General features: G+C 36.3%; 1 long non-coding RNA gene across 1 annotated transcript; it reads left to right on the forward strand.

Moving 5' to 3' along the window:
- The first annotated feature begins 1,143 nt into the window (after positions 1-1,143).
- Positions 1,144-24,820, forward strand: LOC114154153 (uncharacterized). The gene is made up of 3 exons (XR_003597502.1): positions 1,144-1,253; positions 1,533-1,608; positions 23,823-24,820. It is a non-coding gene; the product is annotated as an uncharacterized LOC114154153 (long non-coding RNA).

Raw genomic sequence — 24,820 nt, forward strand, 5'->3', positions numbered from 1 at the left:
CTTTTTTTTATGTGGAGAACCCAGTGTTATTTGGTTATTATTTATTTCATAAATAGTGTTATTTCCTGACTTTTGTTCTCTGAAGAATCCAGAAAAGGTTATTTGATTGTGCTTTCTGAAAAACAATACATTTTTATGTTTAGCACTCTTACAATCATCACAGTTTTTCTGTTACAAACTGACCCCGGCCCCCCATCAGAGAAGGGACAAGTTATGTGGCCCTCACAGGAGAAAGTTTGGGGACCCCTGTTATAAATAGTCATGAAAATAAAGAAAACCCATTGAATTAGAAGGTGTGTCCAAACTTTTGGTCTGTACTATATATATATATATATATATATATATATATATATATATATATACATTTAAGGAGCCTCACACTGAGGCTCCTTAAATGTTTGTATATTTTATTTTAAATTTTACATGGACAGACCTGGGTATATTTGCTTATTGTGAGGAAACGCAATAGAACATTTTCCCCCATATCGACTCTGTACTTCGTTGCCAGTATGCAGGACGGGGAAACTTCGCCACAGAACCCAGAAATGGGCTGGTTCTGCCCGCTTCACAGGACAGCCAGCGATTCTTCTTCCTCTGACGGCTCATTGTGCCAATATGCTAATTTGCACTGAGAAGACAGTTTAAAAAGAAGCGTGATCCGTCTGCAACGCCCTCCAAATCATTCACACCTTTTTCATATTTTGGAAAATCTCCACCACAAATTTTATCCTTTTTTTATTAGGATTTTTCACGAGTGGAAATCTGAAATGCATGACTTGCTTTTACATGCAGCCCCTTCAATCCATGAGCTCCTAAATAAAATCCAGTGAAATAAACTGTTTTCAGTAAATCGACCCTCAAATATTTGTAATACACTTTATTTGAGAAACATTTCCTTGTAAAAACAAAGTTTTCATAAATTAAAAAAAATAAATTGTCACATAGGCGTCGCCATGTTGTTCACGCTGCAATGCATCCTGGGTAGATGATGTATGCTAGGTGCTACGGTCCAAACCATGCGATTTGAACCGGAAAATGTTTAGCGTCCCGGTCCACACTCCATCCAGTCCAGTAGATGGCGGCAATGCACATCTCAACGTTGCTTGCCAGCCACCATAAAGAAGAAGAAGAAGAAGAAATCTAAGGAAATGCTGGAATGAAGAGAAGAAATGTGACTGAACATCAGGTGTTTTTGTGGAGAGTGTATTCTGCAAAGAGCTCCAGTTTCTCAAGCTGTTCATAGTGAGATTCGGGTATTAAATATTTTCTCTAATATATTAGATTGGTGTGTTAGAAAGATGTTTTTTTGTTGTTGTCATTTTAAACATCCATTAATTATCTTCCTATTTGATTTGATTTCTGTTTTGCTCCTGCTGATGGTGCTAATATATCAAACAGGTCCAAGTCCATTATTATTGATTGTTTCAACAGATATTTTGAAACAAAACTTTGAGGGGTTTTTTCTCAATCCAGATGTTTGTGTTCTGTCCTCATCAGCCTCCATAACCTTCACTTCTTGTTTTTGTTGATAGATTTGCGTCCTCTATAACCAATCAGCGTCATTGGCCCGGCAGGTACAGAGCAGGTGAAAGAAGGGCGATTCTGCAGGTAGGTGGAAAACATAAATAACATTCAATTTTATAATTATGAGTTTTAGGTATCACAAACAGCAACTTTTAGGAATATTGCAGCATATTTAGGCCAACATGTTCAACTAATCATGGATTTTAAGGATATTTTATTTACTTTCCCTTGAGACTTTCTTTATATGAAATTATTGCTGAGTTTGTTTTGGTTGTATTTACCCAGAATGCCTTGCGCTGTCGACCATTTCCTGCTTTTTAGCGGTCTCCGTTCCGTTTAATAGTCGCATTCAAACCGAGACTGAAGTTCGCTTTTTTCCCCACATCAGAGTTTGATTACATATTCTCACCTCCAAACAAACCAGAGTTTCGAAGCAAATTAACACGCTAGGCAAATTTAAAGAGACCTTATTAACAAATAGATGTAAAAAGACTCAAACAGGCATGATGTTGAAATAAAAAACGAATAAATATTAAATCTTTGAGCATTCAGATGAATCCCCTGATCATCGTTGTGTTAAGGCTTCCTGAAAATAAAAAGCAAAAGGTTCATTTTCTAACTGAGCGACACAAACTTAACAGAACAACTCCCCGTTTTTCACCAGAGTTAACTATAAAGCTTCATAATGTGGTTGTGTGCTTCTGTGTTTAATTTCTTATCATCATCCTTTCATGTCCAAGTCAGGAAATGTATTTTGCCTCCAACAATGCAACACTCAGCTCACATCCACTATCAAACATCATGCAAAACCCTCACTAAAGTCACTAAACGTGGAATAATTTACAGAATGAATTACATTAAGGCATTTTCACCCTCATGTTTGCCTCTTTGGGCTGAGGGAAGCATCGGGTCTGGATATTAGCCCAACCTGCTGCTCATAAGCAGCTTCTCTTATTGCATTGGCCACTTTCACCACTCAGACGGATTTTGTAGAATCTTAATTAGCCGTTCCCCGCAGACGGATTAGATGGTTGAAATGCTGCCGACGTTGTGATGCGATTACTCTGAATTGTTTCACAGATGCCCAGTTCATTGGCCGTACGTGCTCAGACTCTGAGAACGCATCGGTTGCTTTCCTTTAATCCACCTGAGATGTTCATGCTCGTTTTTTCTCTTTCCACATCCGTACAGTTTTTACTTCAGTCCAAAACAATGCCAACCATAAGACAGCATGTTAGGATGTTTTGTTTCGCTCCCTCCATCAGTTTGCAGCAGAAAACCACCGCCTGACCTCCTGCTGTGACGTAGACCTGCCCCAGAATTAGAGCATGAAGAGGTGAGGGGCTAATTGGCCTCAGTGTGAAATGTTTTGAGTTGCGACAGGCTTCACATGTCAAGTTGCTGCATGACGTATCAAAAAAAAACAAAAAACAGCCATAAGAAGCACTCCCCCTTCAGGTAAAAATGTTTTAAAGGGGATGTATTAGGCAAAATTAATATTTTGTAAGTTTTTGTTTTTTTCATTTGCATCTCTCCGGCTTCTAAAAACATCCCAAACATTAAGAAAAAACACCCAGCCGGTTTTTGCAATAAGTTGAAGCCATTAAAAAAACGTCTAGAATGTAACGTCACAAATCACCAGGCACTCCCTGTTACCTAGCAACCCCAGCAGAGCTCTGCCCGTTACCTAGCAACGAAATGTAGCTCCAGCAGGTCTGCTGGTTTTATTGCTCTACAATGGCTGCTGGAAAAGACATGTGTTTTGTTGTTGACTTAACTTCCAGAAACCACTTGCTGCATCCTTGTTGGTTGTGCAGTAGGCTCCACTCATGCTTTTCAAATATGTATTTTTGTATGATTGCCCATCTGTTTGCAGCCATTTTCTCATGTGAGTGTAAACGTTGAGATGGGAGGGCGTCGCCATCAGCAGCTTATTTGGTTTTAAAGTGACAGGACCCTAAAACAGCTCAAAATGGACAGAACTGAGCAGATTCAAATTTCATTATCTAAGAATTATTTTGTGCAAAAAATGTAATGAATGTTTTTTTTTTTTTTTTTATAGAACATAGCTCTATCCTAACCTTAGGAAGCACAATAAATCATAACACCATGATTTACAGTGGGAATATAAATAAGTGTCTCTCTTTCGGGAAATATACCTTTTAATTCCTCATACATTTTTCAAATGGAACTGACAGGTAATGATTTGATAGCTGCTTCCTGAAACACATTAGGCTCAGATTTTCTTCCTCCATCACTGAGTTTTTAAGTGATCCTTCAGAGTGACAAATGGCCAGGAGAGGAGGGAAGCCAGCTTTGACTCTGGAAATCAGATTAAAAACCTCAGCGTGGCGCAGAAGAGCCGACTTTAAATGAGTCTGAACTCAGTGGAGAATCAAAAAGCTGCTGAGGTTTATTCTGCCAGGAAATGAACTGTTGGCTGTTTGGAAACACGAGACGCAACTTAAACCCAGAACTGTTCACAAGTCATTTACCCAAGTCCAAGTTTTGAAGGGAAAGTCCATTTTAAATTAGTTTAATGCCGTTAGGGGCCAGTATCTGAAGTCCAGATGAACTCTGGATGGAGTCGATAAAAACTCAAGTCTCTGAAATCGTTTAGTAAAAAACAGAACTCAAGTCTTTGACAGAGTCAAATCTCAACTCTCCACAGCCTTTAAGAGGAAAACCAGAGTAAGGTTTTTGGAATGCAGATCATTGTTTAGTTTAAATATTGGCTATGCGAGTCAGTAGTCTCAAGTACAACACAAGTTAAGTTTCAAGTCTTTGACAAGCAAACCAAGTCTAGTCCAAAGTCGTTTGGACAGAAGTCGAGTCTCAAGCCTTTGGCTGTGTTCACTCAGCAGGGCTTATTTTTGTCACTGTCATTATTTTGTATTTTGTAGAAGGAAAAAACAAGTTTAGAATAAAAATATTTTGATTGGAAACTGGGGTGAAGTCTAAAACCAGATGGAAGGAAACACATGAAACGATGAGAAAAAGCAAAAGTTTTCAGTTACAAAATGAAAAACAATTGAAGTTTAAAATGAAGTAAACCTTGGAAATGACACAAATCCCTTAAAAACCTTCTGGGGTCTGTTAGCCAAGCAAAGATAAATTTACTGAGATAAGCCTCAGAGATCAGCTTTGTTTCTGCTTTGAGTTTTTAAGTTCCAAAAATCACAATAAACACTTAATTTGAAAATCAATTCTTTTGATTTTTCAGAGTTTTCTACTAATGTCACGTCTTCTTACCTTAACTTCAGTGATTTTAATTAAACTCTGGATTCTTTGGTTGTTTAAACATAGATTACATCCATCATGTTTTTGGCCCTTTGTTTCATTTTTGATTCATAACAGAACGTTGGTAATTACCAACACACTCAGTCTTATCTTTCAAACAAGCTTACGGTTTTACATTAACTCACCATGCAGCGGGATTTCCTCACCATAGATGTACGTTAGAAAATGCTAAAACCGAACTGGTGATATGATCTCTCCTCATTACTGACTGCAGGTCTCTAAAGTTGCTGCAGTTAAAATATTCTGTCTAGTGATGGGAGTTTTAGTGTTATAGATAAACTGTGTGGCCTTCTGCAATCTAAGAGTTTCCAACAGGACTTGGTGAGAACTAGGCAGGTTATCAAAAATATCTGATACAGCTCACAAAAATGATTAATTCTTTCAATAGAAGTCAAATAACAATCCATAAAAATAAACTCTATAGTTCTTAGTTCCTGTTATATCACTGGGTTCTGCAGTTTTTCCATTTATCTCGGTTCTCTATGATCATCACTTATTTTTCTCTGCTCCTACAGAAAGTGAGTTTTGCTCCTTTTATATCCAAACACTCGCTCCATGTGATCCTTTTGACTGCTTTGCCACATGATGATTCAGGGTTTATCCTGCGGATGATGGGACTGAGTGATGTGACAAAACGTAGCGGTGTGATACTTGAGAGCAGCCAAGTAATTGTGGGACAGCTGTGCAGTCATCAGGGTCACACCTGGAGCAGAGGCACAGACCACTTCTGATTCCAGGCACACAGAATGAAAGCCAGTCCTGCGCCTCAGAGGTGAAACAGAAAATGTCTCAGAGTAATGAGGTCTGAGCTGCTAGTTTCCATTTTACAAAATACCTCAGAGAAGCTGGAGGTTCTTCCATTTTTCTGTCATTTTAAAACCCAACATCACACATTATCAGACTGACAATTAAAAATGAAGAAACATTAAAAATGACCTTAGGAAATGTCCCTGTGGCAGCTGAACTGCCTCTTAAGCATGAAACAGAAGTTCATTCTGCTGCTGCCCGCACACACCCTGCTGACCAAACATTCGGTGGCGTGAAGGTGAGCCATCTGCATTCCTGCAGCCCTGCAGGGTCTGCAGACCGAGCCGGAGCTTTCTCACTGCCGTATCACTCACACTCACCGCCCAGTGGGCTCGTTTTCAAACGCTCTGGCTATAAAAACGCACATCAAGACTCAAACAGCAGAAGGTTAAACAAAATTAGGGTTTTTTTTCTTGTTGTGCTTTTGAGAGAAAGCTGAAGTGGAGGATGATGGATGGTTTGGGATATGTTGGGTGAAAGCAGAGAATGTCGGCCTTTTCCACCCGTCACTCAGTGACTTTATTCTCAGAGCTTTAAAAACCAAAAGCACTGTGGGAGTGAAGGGCTCAGCTAGCTTAAAAACGCTCCCAGACAGGATTCCTCTCTGAAAAGCTCAAATTATTTCTGACACAGTCAAACTAAAGAATCCTGACAGTGAACAGTGGCAGCACATTTAGGATTTATTTATTTTTTACCAAAGGTTTGGACCTCAGTTTCTGTTGCCAATACTTATAGATTTGAATTCAGTTTTTTCTTTTCTTTGTTGGTGACATAAAAAAAAAAAAAAAGTTTCGTGGTCGTTGTGGGAAATGGACTTGAATCAAACCACATTGGCTGCGTTTCCATTGACCGTAGAAATGCCAAAATTGGAATTTCAAAATTTAATTTGCTTAATTGAAACGCCAAATTTTGTAATTTTTTTTTTAGCAAAAATAAATAAATACATTTTTGGGGCGTGCTGTGGCGGCAGGGGTTAGCACGCCCCACGTTTGGAGGCCTTAGTCCTCGACATCGCGGGTTCGACTCCCGGTCCCAACGACCTTTACCGCATGTCTTCCCCCCTCTCCTCACTCTCCTTCCTGTCTGCCTACTGTAGAAAAAATACGAGCCACTAGCGCCGCAAAAACTCTTCGGAGAAAAAAATAAAATAAAAATTTTTTTTTTTTATAAAACGTTTTTGCAATAGGATGAGTTGGTTTTTCGGTTGTATTGAAATTAAAATATTTCTCAAAACTGCAATGGAAACATTTTTCTTTATTGCATTATTTGAGTCAAATGATCACCAAACGGATGTGGAAACGACCAAGAAAACGACAGGAAACAGCTGGAGGATGTTGGCGTGGCAAGTTTTTTTTAACGACTTATGGAGCGAACAAACTTCACGTGTTATTCAATTGTATTTGGAAAAACTGCAATTATGAATTTGTGTTTTATTCTATATTAGCAGAACATGAACAAAGTTTTGTGCACATTTGTAAATTAAACGCAGACTATGCTGCGTCCTTTTATTTTCTTTAAATATGGATATTGACAGAAAAATAGATTTGGAGGTCTGCGCAGATCAATAGATGCAAATCGATTGGTATTTTTAACACTTTCTAGAAAACGAATTGGATCAGGAAGTACATTTTTAAAATATTTTCCTTTGTAGATCTAGCTAAAGATGTTTGCGTATGTAAAATTTTTAGAATATTTTTCAAAAATACACTTTGTATTAATTAGCATTTTTTCTATTCCAGCAAACGGTCATCTAACTTTACTGTGTTTTGGACTGAAAGACATTTTATTGAAGCTACATCAGTAATAACACTTTAAACCGCTTTTATTAAACTTTCCATTTTTAATTCTTGGATTTAGAGACACTTGGCAAGTAATACTCGGATGAAGTTAATAAATATGGTAATTGGACAAAGTTTGACCTTTAACTTCTTTACTTATCTCCATACAGGAACATCTTAGCTGAGGTTCTGTTCCACCAGTTTTCTTGAAAACAATTAAATTACTAACTTTTGTCTTCCTAAAGTCCATCTTATCTTACAACTTCATCCTCCACATATTTATTACAACCAACTGTAATTTCCTGGGATAAAATGCACCATATTTATGCATAATGTTGTGTACAGAGAGAATATTTGTTTCTCTTAGAGACGGTCATCTAAGGAAGTACGTAATCCTGTGGAGTCAAATATAAGGTCTGATTAGTTATTTCAGTCAGTATTAACAGTACGCACCGTTTCCACTTTGGGCAAGAACATTATAATTTCCACAGTAACAGTTTATAGAGCAGGTCTTCTGAATTATACAAAGGTAACTCTGCTACAGTAAAAGGAAAGTTAGATTGTCTTAGTTGGAGTTAAACTCAGGAAAGCACCAGAGATAATAAAATGGACTCCATTATCAAACACAGACCGACTCAAGTTGATCTAAAAGTCCTGATGTTTCATTGAGAATTATTATATTCGCAGTTTGTTGTTGAAATGTACAATTTTACTGAGTTTTTCATGAGTTTAAAATGTGATGTTTTAGAAACTTTTAGTGTGTTTTTAGTAGTTTCATGTTGTTTCGCCTTCCTGCTGACAAACCACCAGGGGGTGTAACACACTCAGAATATTTCATCCTTTCTTAACTTCATCTTCATTCCTGGTGATTTTAGTGCAGTGAAACTTTGAGGCCAAATCAAAGGAATATTCAAGATTTCTGTTTAAGAAGATGTTTTTTAAAACATGAGTAAATTTAAATGATGGTGTGAATCGGGACTGGTTAAGTTATTCACATAATTTGTTGATTGATTCAAAAACATTTGTTAAAATATGAGCCTTTAAAGATTCTTGGTGTAGTTTATTTTTAATATGAACTGTTGTACAGCTCAGCCGGTAAATAAATCATGAATTTCCACAGCAGGATTTTACAAAAATACAAAATATGAAAGTTTTTCTCTAGTGTGCAGATTGTGTGTGTACTGTACAGATCGATGATATCACATTAGAAATGGAGGATTGCAGAAAGAAGAGGATTCTGGGTAATTAGTTGGGCTTTCAGAAAGATTACTGAGGAATAATGGGTGAAGTTTGTAAAGTTACGCTGTTTAATATGTAAAAAAAATTGGTTATTTATAATAAAAAAAACGGGAGCTCAATTTTCAGAGTCATATATTCAGTGTTCTTCATTTGTCTAAGAATATTTAGATAGAAACTGAACATTTAGCTACAATGCTAAATATTTCATTTGATGCTAATATTTAGTTAGTAAGTCAAATATTTAGTTTGAAGCTAAATATTTAGCTTACTGCTACATATTTAGGTAATGTGCAAATTCACACAAACTACCAAAATAACCTGTTTCGTGGCAAGTTGATTTGCATATTAGCTAAATATCTAGTTCTGAGCTAGCTCAATAGTAAGCTAGCTAAATATGAGTTAGCCAAATTTTTAAATATTTAGCTAGCACTAAATATTTAGCTTCCAGCTAAATGTTTTGGCTTGCTAACTAAATACTTAGTTTGTAGCTAAATTTTTAAAGTTGACCTAAATATTTTGTTTTAAGCTTAATATTTAGCTGAACACTAAATGTTTATCTTGCAAACTAAATATGTAGTTTGCAGCTAACTATTTAAAGTGGAGCTAAATACTTAGTCTGAAACTATATATTTGTCTTGCTAAATAAATATTTAGTTTGAAACTCTGACATTTAAATGAATGAATAACATGCTAACTGAAAAATGAATCCCGATTTTAAAAAATACTTTTCTCTTATGACAGGCTACATGACCCACATTATTGCTGTTAACTTTTGACTCTAGATTTGTGGAATCAGCAGACAGATTAAAATGTTCTCTATTTCTGGCTGCAGAATAATATTTATTTTTACTTTATTTTTTCTCTGGTGTTAACTGGGCTGATGGTGACATCATGGACAGCTCTCCCATTGCAGACATGATGGAGGTAAATGGTAGGACTCAGCCCATTAAACACCTTCAACCACCATTATTGTCACCCTTAGCAAAGACGTATCCATGAAATAAACAATCTTTTCCTTCAGATTGACAAATCCAACCATTAATTTTAATGCAATTATTGAATGGGGGGAAAATTCACCTCCAATGCTGTTGAATTAAAATAATTTTGTAAAATGTACGAGTAAAAACTCTCCAACCAAGCCTGAAGAATCTAAATTAGCTTTGATAAACTTTAAATTATAATCTAAATTAATTTCATTTAAACTACAAATAATAACATCATATTCAAGAGTATGACACAAAGTACAATTTACTAGTTTTTTGTACAAACGTGAACCCAAAGCCTTCTTTTTCGCTTTTAGTTTCCAAAAGTATCCAACTTTTAGTTTGAATACTTTTGCTTTACTGCCTGTTGCTGTAAAGCAATCAATCAATTAATCACATTATGAATTAAAACAAGCTCAATAATTTTCATCTGCATGATTTATTGTTTTTCTCTTTCTACCAAAAACTGGATGATAAAAGTCTTCAGTCTGGTGTTTTGGTCTCCAGCTCCTTTCATTGTTTACAGAGACTTCATAATTCATTATATTTATTGTTTTCTTTATTTTTGATATTTAAAATGTCGTCCAGCTCCAGTGTTAAATGTTCATTAGAATTTAAAGTTTATTGATCTTTAAAAATGTATTCATGCATTATTATGCCATTACCATAATAACACTTGAAAATGGACTCGAAACAACAATATTATCGTTTATCTCAATGACTTCTGGGACAATTTATTGTGTGACACTTTATAGCTGGTGACCAAACCGTCGCCAGAATTGATTTATGTTCCTGAAGCAGGAGGAGCATGAAAATGGTCGCAGCGTCTTTATTTCTCATATAATTTCTATCAAATGTAGCTTAAATTAAAGCTGAGAAAATTGTGATACTATGATGCGTATAAAATGTTTATCCTTTCTGTCAAGATTCAAGTGAGGACTAAGTGAATTTCTGTTTTCATATTGGATAATCAATACAATTTTACATACCAGCATTTGCTGCTGTCGGAGCCACAGTTTGTTAAATATCTTATGATGTAATTTATCTTTTTTGACGACATGTTCATCCCGATGTTCTACAAATGAATGAGGCGGTTTGTCCAGTTTTTGTCGCTTGTTGAAATTTTGAGAATTTACAGCAGCTGCAGTGCAAAGGAAAAATAAGGCAGAAAAACTGCTGAATAACTCAAAACCACTTGTATTTGTCTGTTTTTCTATCAGCTACGCTTCACACAGACTCGTTGCCATAGCAACTGACAACGCCACTATATGTACTGTATCAGCATTCAACATAAAAACACTTCCCACAGAAAGAACAGAATATCCAGTCTCCTGCAGTTTTATGTTTTCAGGCTTGATATTTATTTTGTGATTATTAATAAGTGATTGCTATTAGCTAAGCTAACACTGCTGTGGTAGGTTAGCTACCGCTGCTATTAGCTAAGCTAACACTGCTGTGGTAGACTAGATAATTTAAACACCTGCTCTGCTGATGATCTGTCAAAGAGTCTGTATTTACATGGCCTTTTTTATTTTATACCTGAACCCAAAAGTCACAGAATTCCACAGCACATCTACATCTTAAGATTGTCAAAGTCAAACTAGCATAACTGACCTACTTCCCTCTGCCTCGCCATTTTTTTCTTAATAAATTTTTTTTTCTGACCTTATCATCTAGTTCATCTAATGTTGACAATTAGTAGCAAAACACCGCGTCCCTTTTTCTTTTATACTGTGTATCACATTATTACATTTAAGACTTAGTGTTATGTTGACAACTTAACAGCTGAATCCATTGTTAGCTAGCATGTTATTGGGGGAAGATATGTAGTAAAATATTGTGTTCCTGTTCAGATTCTGTAAGTGATTATTTTATCTTACTGACCAAATACGTCCATGACCGAATGTAAAACAATACCGCTATGCGACATGCCGTCCAGTCCACCAGCAGAAACATAAACCGGCGCTCCTGCCTGTGATAATCTACTCACTGTTTCAATTGGAAGAACCTGCATATATTTACATCTATTGGTTTGGGTTGACTGTCATTTTTCATTTAGTCTATTTGTTTTGTAAGGAATGAGATATGACAAGACACAGCTGTTGTCAGTGGGAGTGGTGCAAATAAAATGTAATTTATAGCCGACCCGCCAATGACCAAAGGAGTTCTGAAACAGTGACTGAGGTTTCATCAAGGACGGAGCAGCTGTCGGTTGTTTTTCATTTTAGTGACATGTTGTGATGAGAAAAACATTATCTGCATAACGACGTCTCCGCAGAGTCTGACAGCAGCCAGCAGGACGGCACAAAGAGCTGATGGGACTCATCATTCACCAATCAAACGCTGCGATTTAAAGTTCCCTGAACTTTCATTACACCCAAAAAAAATCCATCATATTCAAACATTGTTGAATATTTCTGCAGCCGATGAGTTGTGTAGATTCACCAAAAATATTAGTGTTAATCTTTTTATTGCACCGGTCACTGCAGGATAAACACTGGAACATTTTCTACCTGCTTTTTCAAAATAATTTAAACATTTAAACGATTTTCTAAAGTATATCCATCAGCAGGAGTTTGGTTTGAATGATTCTGGTTAAATTAGAGTTTCATCAAACTTTTTATACTAAATGGTTTGAATAGTTTTAATAAAAAGCAGGAAGGAACAAAATAAATGGTGAACACAAAATGGGGTTTCAGATTGGTGAACTGGAACACATCCACAGGATATTAAAGCGTAAATCATAATTACAGTGTCCACTTAAACAAAATGGTTGTGTCAGGAACATTCAGGACATCATCAGCCGTCCAACAAGCTCCGACTTTTAGAAACATTGAGATTTGGGACTCAGAATTAGCAAGGCTGAATAACAAGCTAGGCAGAAAAAACAGGAGAAAAATTCAGCCTCTATTGTTTGACTATAAAAAATGAAGGAAAATGAACAAATGTGACAATTATTTACTTAGCATTCATTCAAATGCTTGGAAATATTTAGATTGAAGCTAAACATTTATTTAATAAGCCAAATGTTTAGCCTCCAAATATTTTGCTTGTACTAAATATTTAGTAATTAAGCTGAATATTTAGCTTAATTGGGAATTTAGGTTTGCAAGAGCCATCTTTTGTTTTGACAGCTAATATGCAAAGTGAATTTAAATATTACCTAAACATTTAGTTTAGAGCTAAATATTTAGTGCTAACTAAATGTTTAGTTTATAAGCTAAATATTTAGGTTGCTAGTTTGAAACCCTGACATTAATAAATGAATAAATGACATGATGAAAATGTTACTTTTGAAAATGAACCTCCATTTATTTAGCAGCCTCGTCTCAATGCAAGTTTTATTTCAATATTATCCCAAATAAAAACCTAATAATGCTCCTAAACTTTTAATTTGAATATCAGATAATCTGCAGCAGACCCAGAAAAAGTTTGACCTCTTTAAAAACTGAATTGATTTCTCGTTCTGCTACTTGAGCACGCTGAAAACAAGGTGGAGCAATGTCACAAAAAAGATGAAGGGATTGCTCAAACACCTGAGGGAGAGCTTTTCAGACAGATTTGAGTTCTGACTATCTCCAGGGAAGCTGTTAAATTTCTGCATGACCCTCTTCACAATCAGCCCAGATGGAGCGCTCTCTGTTAATATGAATAATGCGATGCTGTTAGAGCAGCTGGAGGTTCAACGTGAGTGACGGACACCGAGGTTTTCCATAAATTAACAGCTTCTCTTCTTTGTGCAGAAATGGGTGACCCACTGTGTCTTTCAAAAGTATTCTCTCTCTTTCAAATGTCTAATATTTTCTCCATTTTAGGATCCCAAACTTCATTGTATTTCACTGGAATCACACAGAGCAGTGAAGTTTGTTGGAAAAAATTGGAAAGTTTTCAAAACTTTTACCAAATGTAATCAGAAACTGAGGATTTGTATTCCTCTGCTCTGAGTCGAGGAGATAAAAGTTTTGCTTTTTCAACTTTGGAGAATAGTTCAGGCTCAGTCAGATTGAATGGAGAGCTTCTGCGATCACCAATTTTCAAATCTTGACATTGATTAACTTGAGACCAGCTGCCTGTTTGAATGGTTCAAACACCAAATATACTTTAACATGCATCCATACCCACAGTGGAAACTATATTAGCAAAACTGTATAAGCCAGAATTTCCAGTCTTCCACGTCGTCGTTGTTGGGGTCAGAACCAGAGGCGCTCCTGTCCTGGTTTGACTCTTTAGCAAACGCCAGGCCAATAGCGTGTCAATCTTATAAAGCACCCTTCATACTAAAAGCAGGGCTGTACAGATCAATAAAAACAAACTCACAGAAACAAACGGTTACCCACCCCACATGGAAAAACACGGAGCTGAATGGAAAAGGCACAAACTGCGAGGAAATGATCCAATTAAGGAAATAGAGTTAAAAAGATGGGTCTTGAGCTTGCTCTTAGGGACAACAGCATCTCAATAGTATGTCAATTAGCATTACATCTACGTATTTCCACTTCCAAAGCTGCATTTTCTTGCAAATATTTCAGATATGCAAAAAAAGTCCAAGAATATGCTAATTTTATGCAAATAACTTGGAGTTACGTTCGAATAAAACATCCGCAAAAATGTGTATCAAAGAATACTGAACAATTAGAACGTAAGAGCTAATATACCTGCTTGTTTATACTAAAAAATGATACAAACCAACCTTCATAAAGATGCTACAAGTCTTTGTTCTATTTTTCTGCATTATTTGTAAAGACTTAAAGCAGCAGTGGAGCAACAACACATCCCTGTTGAACACCTGTAATCCAGGCATAATAATCAGATTAAAAACGGTTAAAGATTCGTTGTGTTTTTTAAACCCATTTAATCAGAATACTGAGGTCACTGTTTACATTCAGATCACACAAATGAACTTTGTGTGAAACTGTAAATGAATGAAAAGTCTGTGAACGTTATGCACACATAACTTTGAGTAAAGCATCTTCTACCCAGTAAAACCAGCACAGGACCTTTAAGTTCAACTATTTGTGTTTCAAAGACCCGAACCCACTGATTTACATGCTTTACTCTTAAATTTAGGAATATTTGGTCCCGGCAGTGTAAAAATCCAGGAAGTCTCACTCTACAGTTGTTCACTAACTGTGTAAATAAACCACTTTTCAGATTATGTAAATTATGAAAATGATCTTCAGTCATTTTCATTTCTCTGCAGCCAAACGACGAGTTAAGATACGGATGGATTTGGGTGACATCTGGTCCTTTACTGTTCAGTTAATGTAAACCTTTGGAGTGATGGGCAGATGTACTGCTGTAATGTAGTGTATGTACTGTAATGTAACCCTAATCATATTTTACACCAGGAACTCATCAGTATGTTTCATTCTGAATGTTTACTATAAACATAAATTCTCTAGTTTGGTTTTGATCCACATGGATGTAATTAAAAAGCATTAAATGAGATCAGCTGTGACACAACTCAACCACAGATGGTATTTCTGTTAAAGCTGGAGTCTCTGAAGAAAGAAACCTCAGAAATGTTTCACATCAACATGCGAGCCGTCCAGTTATCAAATGAAGGAGGTTGTAACCTTTTCACATAGGGTCATTCTGCTTTGGGTAGCTTTTTCCCTCAAGAAGTGAAGTCATCGTTTGAAAACCAGGTTTTCTTTGTCTAATATAAAAATGTGGCGCCTGGAAGTCTAACAAAAATGCAAAAAAGAAAAATCAGCCAACATTTAATCTTAAATGACTCAGGCCTGGTCCACATGTAGGTGGACTTCTGGGAAAACTAATACATCTTTATGCGCTTTGGCCGTTCAGCCACATGAAAACTTCATTAAATATAAAAAAATATCATTTATAACAGATCTGACCAAAGTGGAGGTTTGAGAAAACGCTGTATTTGTTTGCATGTGTACATAAAGAAACAGATTTATGGTGCTGTGTGTTGCAGTCTGCAACAAAGAAATTTGACAAAATATCCACATACTTGCTTTAATGTGATTCCCAATCGACATCGCGTTTTAATAACTTTATATTTTAATGTATTATTTAAAAATATGTCAAGCTGTAGACTCATTGCAATGTGACGTCACACAAGTGCAACCCGACCCCCAGCTTCCTGCTGAGGGCAAAAAGCTGCTAGTCAACCAAGACTAGCAGCTGTTTTAGCTGTCAGGTTGTCAGCTTAACGCGGTAAATCTTACATTTATGCGTTACGTGTGAAAGAAAAAGAGACGCAAGGCTTTGCTACTAATTGTCAACACTACAACAACTAGATGACAAGGTCAGAAAAAAGTTTTAATGAAAAAAAAAAAAACGCTCAGGAGTGGATTTGTGTGGGTTTATGTGGATGAAAACTTTTCCGAAACAGATCCCGTGCATATAATATAATTTTATTAAACAATGTAGCAGAGATATTCATGTGTACAAGGTCTCTTACTTATACTTATCTAGCAACCCAGAAGTCCAGAGGAAACTTATACTTTCTTACACTTATTTAGCAACTCAGAACAGGGATTAGAACAAACTTAGAATCCAGAAAAATTACCTTAGCATTTACTTTTTAGATTCTTATTCTTCCAACCCAGAAATGAAATTAGACCAGAGGATAATTACGTATACTAATCTAGCAACCCTGAATAAGAGTATTTAGTTTAAATACTTTGGATCAACAATATTAGACTACTTTTTAGACTCCTGTTTTTCCAACCCAGAAACTGAATCAGACCAGAGGATTCTTAGCAACCCTGAACAGGAACTCCTAGATCAACATTAGTTTCTGTTTCTTCTTTTGCTCTTTCCTCTGGTTTGTTATTTTGTTTCTATTTCATTTGATTTCCTATAAAGCACTTTGTATTACTTTGTTGCTGAAAATGTGCTATATAAATAAAATTACCGTACCTCAGATTCTTTCAGAAACAGATCAATTTAAACATCTCAGCTGACTGGGTAGCAAAATCGTTGATATCTATGGTTCACTCTCATGTTGATGTTCCTTTAAATCCAATATGTAAAAATTTGGGTTCAACAGTGTGAAACATTCATCTGTTTTATCTAAAAAGCTGTTCAAAAGATGATGTCTGTCTTATCTGAACAATAGAGATTAAACAGCACTTAGATAACCAACTGGGACCTATTAATATCCAGCAGAGATGCGTTAGATGAAGTGAAGAAGAACTTCACCCACGTTATGTTTGAGACCCTTTGTGTAATTTAGAGCAAAGCCCTGGTGTGCTAAAATGCAACAAAGACTTTTAAAAGCTGCAGGAGTTTTTATTGGCTACGCTGTTTTTCAGACTTGACACAGTTTCAAACAATCTAACAGCGTGATGCCGTAAAAAGCCCCTGGTGGCCCCTGGTGGCCCCTGGTGGCCCCGAGTCATGGCAGCAATGAAACAAGATAAAACTTAGTAACATATTTCATACTTTCACTTTAGCATAGCACTCACATTATGCCAGTTCCACATGGCATAATGTGCTCAAGTAAAGGTACTGTTACTTTGATCCAATTTTACTGAAATACAAGTAAAGTCACCGATCTAAAATCTTACTCAATCAGAAGTTCACTTTATTAAAATGTTACTAAGTTACCTTTTTATTAACAGGAGAAGATGAAAGAGGAGTCCATAAATAAAACATGTTAGCATATGACATCATAAATATTTGTGAGGTTTTACGTGTATTTTAATGAGACACAATGTTTTTATTATTTTTAACAGATACAGTTTGATTTTGAATGTTCAATACTAAACTAAAAACAACCTCAAAAGTTCAGATATTGTTAACAACTTAAAAAGGTACAAACAAATTGTACTTAATTACAACAAAGTGAGTAAATGTAACCAGTTAATTTCCACCCTTGGAACTGAGGCAAATGTTTGCTAATTTTTCCAGCTGGTCATTTGGTCGGTTTGTTGGTCTGTCTGTTTGGTTTGTTGGTCGGTTGGTTTGTTGGCCGGTTGGTTTGTTGGCCGGTCATTTGATTTGTTGGTCGGTTGGTTTGTTGGCCGGTCATTTGATTTGTTGGTCGGTTGGTTTGTTGGCCGGTCATTTGATTTGTTGGTCGGTTGGTTTGTTGGCCGGTCATTTGATTTGTTGGTCGGTTGGTTTGTTGGCCGGTCATTTGATTTGTTGGTCGGTTGGTTTGTTGGCCGGTCATTTGATTTGTTGGTCGGTTGGTTTGTTGGCCGGTCATTTGATTTGTTGGTCGGTTGGTTTGTTGGCCGGTCATTTGATTTGTTGGTCGGTTGGTTTGTTGGCCGGTCATTTGATTTGTTGGTCGGTTGGTTTGTTGGCCGGTCATTTGATTTGTTGGTCGGTTGGTTTGTTGGCCGGTCATTTGATTTGTTGGTCGGTTGGTTTGTTGGCCGGTCGGTTGAAATATCCGCTCTCTTCTTTCTGTGTGAGTTAAATGTATTTCTAAGATACAAAACAAATATGCCACTTTGAAACATTCATTCCTTTCATGTCTTTAACATTTATTTTAACATCATTTTCTTAAAACCAATTATTTATGTTTATACATCATCTTCCTTCCAGTGATTTTCCATAATTCAATTCAAAAGTATTTTATTGATCCCAAAGGAAAACTAAATGCTTTTGTAACTTATTTAATTACAATTGTCCACTTGAATGAATGTTGCTGTATGATTAAAGTTCCCTTTTCTTGCCATAAACAAACTGAATATCATTAGTGGTTATTGTTTATATCCACAGGACATATAAATAATAATAAAACTACTAAAGTTATTGATAATTAAGCTGGTTTAGATACATGCCTCCTTTCCTTTTTTATGTCTCATGATGTTTTGTAATCTCATGATTATTGTTGTGTTTATAGTCAGTCGTCTTTGTTCAACACACTTTAATAAAATTACTGGTTTTATTTGAATCAGGTTGTTAAAACAGCAACACAACTAGAACATGCAGAGACTCATATTTTACTCTTAAGAAATGAAAATGATCCTTCAGTCCTGAATATTTTGAGTGCATAAACAATACTGGGATTATTATTCACTGCTTGGTTTTATGTAAAAATATTCTTTGTTTTTGGAGATGGCATTTAAACTGAGGTGGTTTAAAACAGAAAGGTCAACTGAGCAGGAAATTCACCGACAGAAAATAAAGATCTAAAAACCAAGTGCAGTCTGAAGATGATCTGTTCTTTTATTCTATATATATTTTTTAACAATGTTAACGTTCATGTTGACAAAATATCAGGCAAAGATAAAAGAAACATATCAAACAGAAAATTTATGGGCAATTTATCCTGTTTCTTCTTCTTTTGTGTCATGACTCTTTGATGTTTGGGTTTTATTGTGGGTTTTTCATGGTTAATTGATTGTTAATTCTTTCTGATAAGTTTGTTTTTATAAGTTATTCTGCTGTTCCTCATCCTGAATAGCTTCTGTTGTGTTTATTCCAGCTTAAGTTTTTTCAGAACCTGTCAGTTTCTTTTATGCCTTTCTCATCGGGTTTCATTTCGGTCCGTTTCTGGCTTCATAGTTTAATCTTTAGCTCTGATTCTTAGTTTCTTTCATTTGGATTATTCCTGTTATTTTCTTGTCTCAGTAGCTGCACTTCCATTACAAATGTGCTCAAAACTTTGCTAATGCTGACAAAACAATTTATTTAGCTTTTGCTAAAGAAAAAATGCAATTAAAAAAGTTTGTTCATGTGATAAGTCACTAAAAATCATCATCCCGCAACTACTTCCTGTCGTCTTCTCCGTCTTCGTTTTTGCCAGTTGTAACATTCAGTTGTTGATTATGTCACTTTTGTGATGCGAAATTTCTATACGGCCAAAAATCCACCTCATAAAACTTTGCGAAAAATTCAAACTTTAGATAATTGGTTTGAGAAATTCACAAACTGTAACTTTTTGTCATTCTTGACACTACCTAAAGTTTTATTTATTTTAGAGATCTAACAACAGCATAAAAAGAAGATCTGCACAATAACCTTTACACAAAAGAAAACATTTGGCTTATTGCTCGTCAATAATGTCTGTTGACGTATTTTATGGTAAAGGGTGGAAAAACGAAACCCAGCAGCTGCAGGAAATGAGCCAATTCTTGCTGGTCGTCTTTTTCATCTCCTGTTTACAAGATCATGCGTAAAAGGTTGAGACAGCTCAGCTCGACCTACTTCCGCCTCCACAGGGGGCCGAGTAATTTACCTGTTTTACAGTTGGGGAGCAGTTTGCTGCTGCATCCAGCAGGCGTTAGCAGCCGGAGCGAGTCTCATGAAAGCAGAAGCTGATGGGGGGTCAGAGCGCGCCGCTTCACGTTTATCACTCATCACGGAAAATGAGAGGGAAACCGCAGCAGGAGCCACTCTGAGTTAAATAGTCATAAATACAGACAGTTTTACCTGACAAGAGCTCACACTCTAATGAAAGAGAGCAACAGAACATTAATTCAGTTAGCTGAGGCACAACATGTTCTTGAAATTATTATTCACAATCCCCAAACATATAACCATATTAACCTTTTAAAGAAACACGTGAATAGTTTTTGAGCATGATGATGTTTTTAACGTGGCCACACACACAGATCAAAGGCACACAAGAAGTTGCAATGCAGTAATTAGAAAGCTTTCCTGTTGCTCTGTGCTAATCAATAACAGCTGGTTTAAAACGATCTGATGGGCTTTCAGAACGTTCCCCTTACAAAAGCATGACGTTTCCCCACAATAACTTCATTTTAAACAAGAAACAGGAAGCACATAAAATAAACATGGACAGTATAGAACAGGATATTAACATAAACACAATATCTAGTGGATTATAAAACATTTAAATTATGTCAAAATTAAATTAGGGCTTGAAGGTTGGAGTGTTTCACAAGTAGGTATAATTTAAATTGAAGTTAGCGCTTAAGCATTAGCTAAAGCTAAATACTGTTGGTGAGGAGATTTAGCGTTAGCAGGGCTAGCTTTTCAGTTTAAGGGGCAGCATCATGTAAAAGGGGCTTTTTAATCTTTACATCATGTTATATTGTTTACCTGGATTGTTGCTTTGACTCTTTCCTCCATGTTTCAGAAATACTTTAATCTCTATGGCAACCATACAGCTGTAGAAAAACCTTCGAGGCACAGCTGCTTCTCTACTCAACTCCTTCAGACTAGCCAGCAGCAATAAGCAAACGCCTGCTGAGCGCATAGCAGGAGCTGCTCCTCAGAGCATCGCTGGTAAAAACAATAATAGGTTAATAGAGGAGCCATGTTGGAATGACTTCCTGAAGGCGGAGTTTCAGAAAGAGCAGGAGTTTCTTAAAGAGACAGAGGCCAAATTTCAAGGTGCTAAATAACAAAACCAAATCACTATTAAGTCACATTTGATTTGTACATTTTTATAACAACTGAATGTAGCACAGTTATTTGATTGTGCTATAAAACACAGAATATCCCCACTTTAAGACAAATCTAACTTACATTTAACTTTTCAGCACTATTTAGGTCCTTGTTTTAAGTGAATAATTTCTTAATTATTAATGAAAAAGTACTATTCATAACCATAAGTGAAATAATCTGCCAGTGGAACAAGGTATTTTTCCTATATTCGAAGTTAAAATGTTTTTTACTTTTATTTGAGTAAAAGTAAGTTTTTTACTGAGTGAATGCAAAACATGTCTTACATCATGATAATATGCAGAAAAATGTTTAAAATGTTTAAAGCTTAAACTGAATGTTTGTGTATTTTTTGGAAAATATTTCAAAGATAAAACACAAGAAGTACGGCGGAAAACTTTAGGAGAACTTTTAAAGAATCTGCCGTGGTATTTAAGCAAAAGTTGTTAAATTTTCACCACTTATTAGTGAGTCTTCATACAAACTGCTTTATGAATATTTAATTTAATATGCGCACTGAAACGAGGATGTTCACAGTACATCCAGAAAAGCTGAACTAACGCTGCAGGAAACTTTTTCTCTTTGTAAAAGAAAATCTCATCATTGCTCAGGGAACGTCGGAGTAACTCCACAGCTGCAGGCAATTAACATTTCAGAGTCTTAACAACCAGAAATGTTTTGCTTTCTATTACAGCGATTACACAAAACTTTTCTTTGTGCAATTTAATTACAATCAGTCTTCAGAGGATCATGAAGACATATTATGGACACATTACTCTACAATGAAACTCAGTTGTGTGTCATAAACTACAGTCAGAACAGATTGAGGTCGTCGGTCAATCAAGTCAGAATTATAGGTTATTAGGGACAATTTATTTTTTATTACACCAAAGCACACAAAAAACTACATACATTAAAAAAAACTAAATACACAAAATACCAAGGTAACCAATTTTAGCTGTTTGCTCATTAAATTAGCTCATTCTTGTTTTCTAAAATAAATCTGGAAGTCAAGAAGTAAAGTAAAGTTTGGAGTTGCAGTGTTTGGCGTTCAGACAGCCTGACTTTATCTGGAGCTCCAAACCAATTCATGAGGCTCTGAGGGATGATTTGACTGGTCCATTTCAGAGCAAACAGAGAGCAAAGTATCACCGCTGATTTCTGTTTCACACCTGAGGCGTTTCTGCATCCCCGACTTTGAGCTGGAAACGTTGCAAAAGTTTGAAATAAAATATCCACTACTGGTTTAAAAACTTTAAGCCTGCAGGAAAAAGTTCAGCAAAATTATAAGCTGCTGTGTTTTTAAAAAACAAAGACTTCAGACATCTGCTTCATCAGATGATGGCCAATTATAGTAAAACCTCAGTAAATCTTAAGAAAAGCCTTTTGAGTTCTCCAGAAACATAATACAGATGGTGGGCCAGTTTCCCTCAGATTTCTAACTTATTCGCAGTCAGAAGTCCATCATGTTTAATGAACCAATAGATTCAACTCTGTTATTTATTAAAGAAAACAAAGATGAATCCCAAACAATTAGTTTAACTGCACAGATGTTTGTTTCTGCACAGCTTTAGAAAGTGTCCAGGCCAGGACTTTGACTGGGTCATTAAATCATTTTCAGACCTTCTTTTGTAGATCTGCTGCTGTGATTGGTATCGTTGTCTTGTTGGAGACTCAGCTGGGGTCAAGCTTCGTCTGCTGGACAGATGGTCTCATGTTTGACTCCAACGGCGTTTTCACGCCTGCTAGACTCGTTTTAATTGGGACCAAAATTACAACATTTGTTTCATTTTCAGTTGGTGGGATTTGCTTTCACACTGCAGCGTGTTAAACGAACCAAACTAAGCCGTTGGAGAAGATTTAAAGCAGCAGTTAGAGGTGACTTATGATTCTTCCTTCAACAGAATAGCTCTATGGCCTATTCAAAACCTCAGTGTTTTGAATATGATGAGATTTTGTTCTGCTCTTTTCTGCCTTTTTTGATCTTTTGGGGGTTTTTAGGAGTTGTTTTAAGACCTCTGTCACTTTAATTCCAAATAAGCTGCTGTTGGCCACGCCCCCCAATTATACAACCATACATCTTTGAAAAGCAGAAGTGGAGCCTCTTGTACAAACAACAAGGATGCAGCAAGTGGTTTCGGCATTTTTACTGTTTTTAGAAGCAGCAGAAACCCAAACGAAAGTACAAAACGTCCAAAATGTGAGGAAGCAAAGAAAGGAGATCTGAGGCGCTGCAGACAACAGATCCACACGAACATTTAAACCAAAGCTGAGCATAAACGACTCAAAGGCTGCCTCATTTCCATGATCAGCTGGAAAAATATTCTGCAGAATAAAAAGGAAAAGATGTTTCCCATTGAAGGTGCATGTCCATTCAACTCAAGTAAATTCAATTCAGTTCGTTTCTACAGCACCGATTCACAACTAATGACGCCTGGAGGCACTTTATAAATGCAATTGTTTAATCCTACTTATTAATCAGTGCTTTACGTTTAGTTCATTATTCAAATGAGTTAAAAATAAATTCTAAGTAAACCCAGCACATTGCATCGAGTCGAGTTTCACAATGTTGGCGTTTCTATCAAAAAAGAAATTAAAACGAATTTCATTTAAATTTTAATTTTAAGTCAAGTGAAGTCATTCACGCTATAAATCCAAAAAACCAGTTACATGAAATATATTCATAATTCAGCCATCAGAGGAGATGTTATGTGATTTTAAGCTGATAAAATATAATCTGATAACTTTTCTAAGTAAATAAACTAAATCTAGTTTCCCTTTTAATTTTGAATCAATTAATTTTTCATCATCATCCTTGCAGTGATTCATGTTTTTTCCCTTCCTGCTCCAGCCGGACTCGGCTCATCGGCGTCCTGCTCTGCTTCAGCTCCCTCTGCCTCCCTGCCAGGTGAGCCGCCGCCTTGTCAGTGGAAGCCCAGCGGGTTTCCTTGCTCTCGTTTCGTCTCCTAGTTTTTGACCCAGTTCATGATCCTGGATCTTTCCTGCCTTGATTTCTGGATCTCTGCTGCCTTTCTGCTAAGTGGACATCAGTTCCCACCTTTCCTTTATGCTAAGTTTATCACTTGCTGCTTCTCTGTGCATTTGTGGATCTTTTTTATGTCTGTTAATGATCTTGTGTTTGTTTTCACCTGTGTTGAGGTCATGTCAGTGTTATTGCATAACATGCAACATGACCTCTAGCAACTACAATCTCAAATGTGGCAGAATGCTGCAAAGAAAAGTGATGAAGAATTTCCAGAAAGTGTCGTAAAAGTTCAAATTGGATGCTCGATTAAGATTTTTTCTTTTTGCTGAAATCTGATTGTCTTTTAAATTGTGTATTCATTTATACTAGTAATTGATTATTGGTGTTGCACAACATCGCTCTGCTACAGGAGAAATAAAGGACAGAGCCGTTTATGGACCGATTGTAAAGTTATTCAGAATCAACAATGACGAAGGAAGCTGATAAAAGAAAGGAAAACCTGCCATCAACGGCCTTCACTGACACAGACTGCTTTCATAATTTCATAATTATAATTTTCATCCATTGTTTACGTCCTGATTTACCGCATCAGGCTTCTTCTGCAGAATTGTGATTCATGTCTCGGGAAGTATTTAAAAGCTGGTAAATCAGGCGTGTTTCATGCGCTTTGGAAACAGTTTGATATGTATCCGGTTTAGTTCCACATATGGAAGTGAAACGAATCAGATTGTTTGGGTGTGGAAAGATCAGAATTGTTCAGACTGCTGTGAAGAAGCCAGATAAATGCAAAAACAAGTGGATGTGTGTCATGTTTGGCTGCTCTGTGAACATTAACGCTCATTGCTTATTATCGCAAACACTTG

Source organism: Xiphophorus couchianus, chromosome 12, assembly GCF_001444195.1.
Source record: "Xiphophorus couchianus chromosome 12, X_couchianus-1.0, whole genome shotgun sequence".
NCBI lineage: Eukaryota > Metazoa > Chordata > Actinopteri > Cyprinodontiformes > Poeciliidae > Xiphophorus > Xiphophorus couchianus.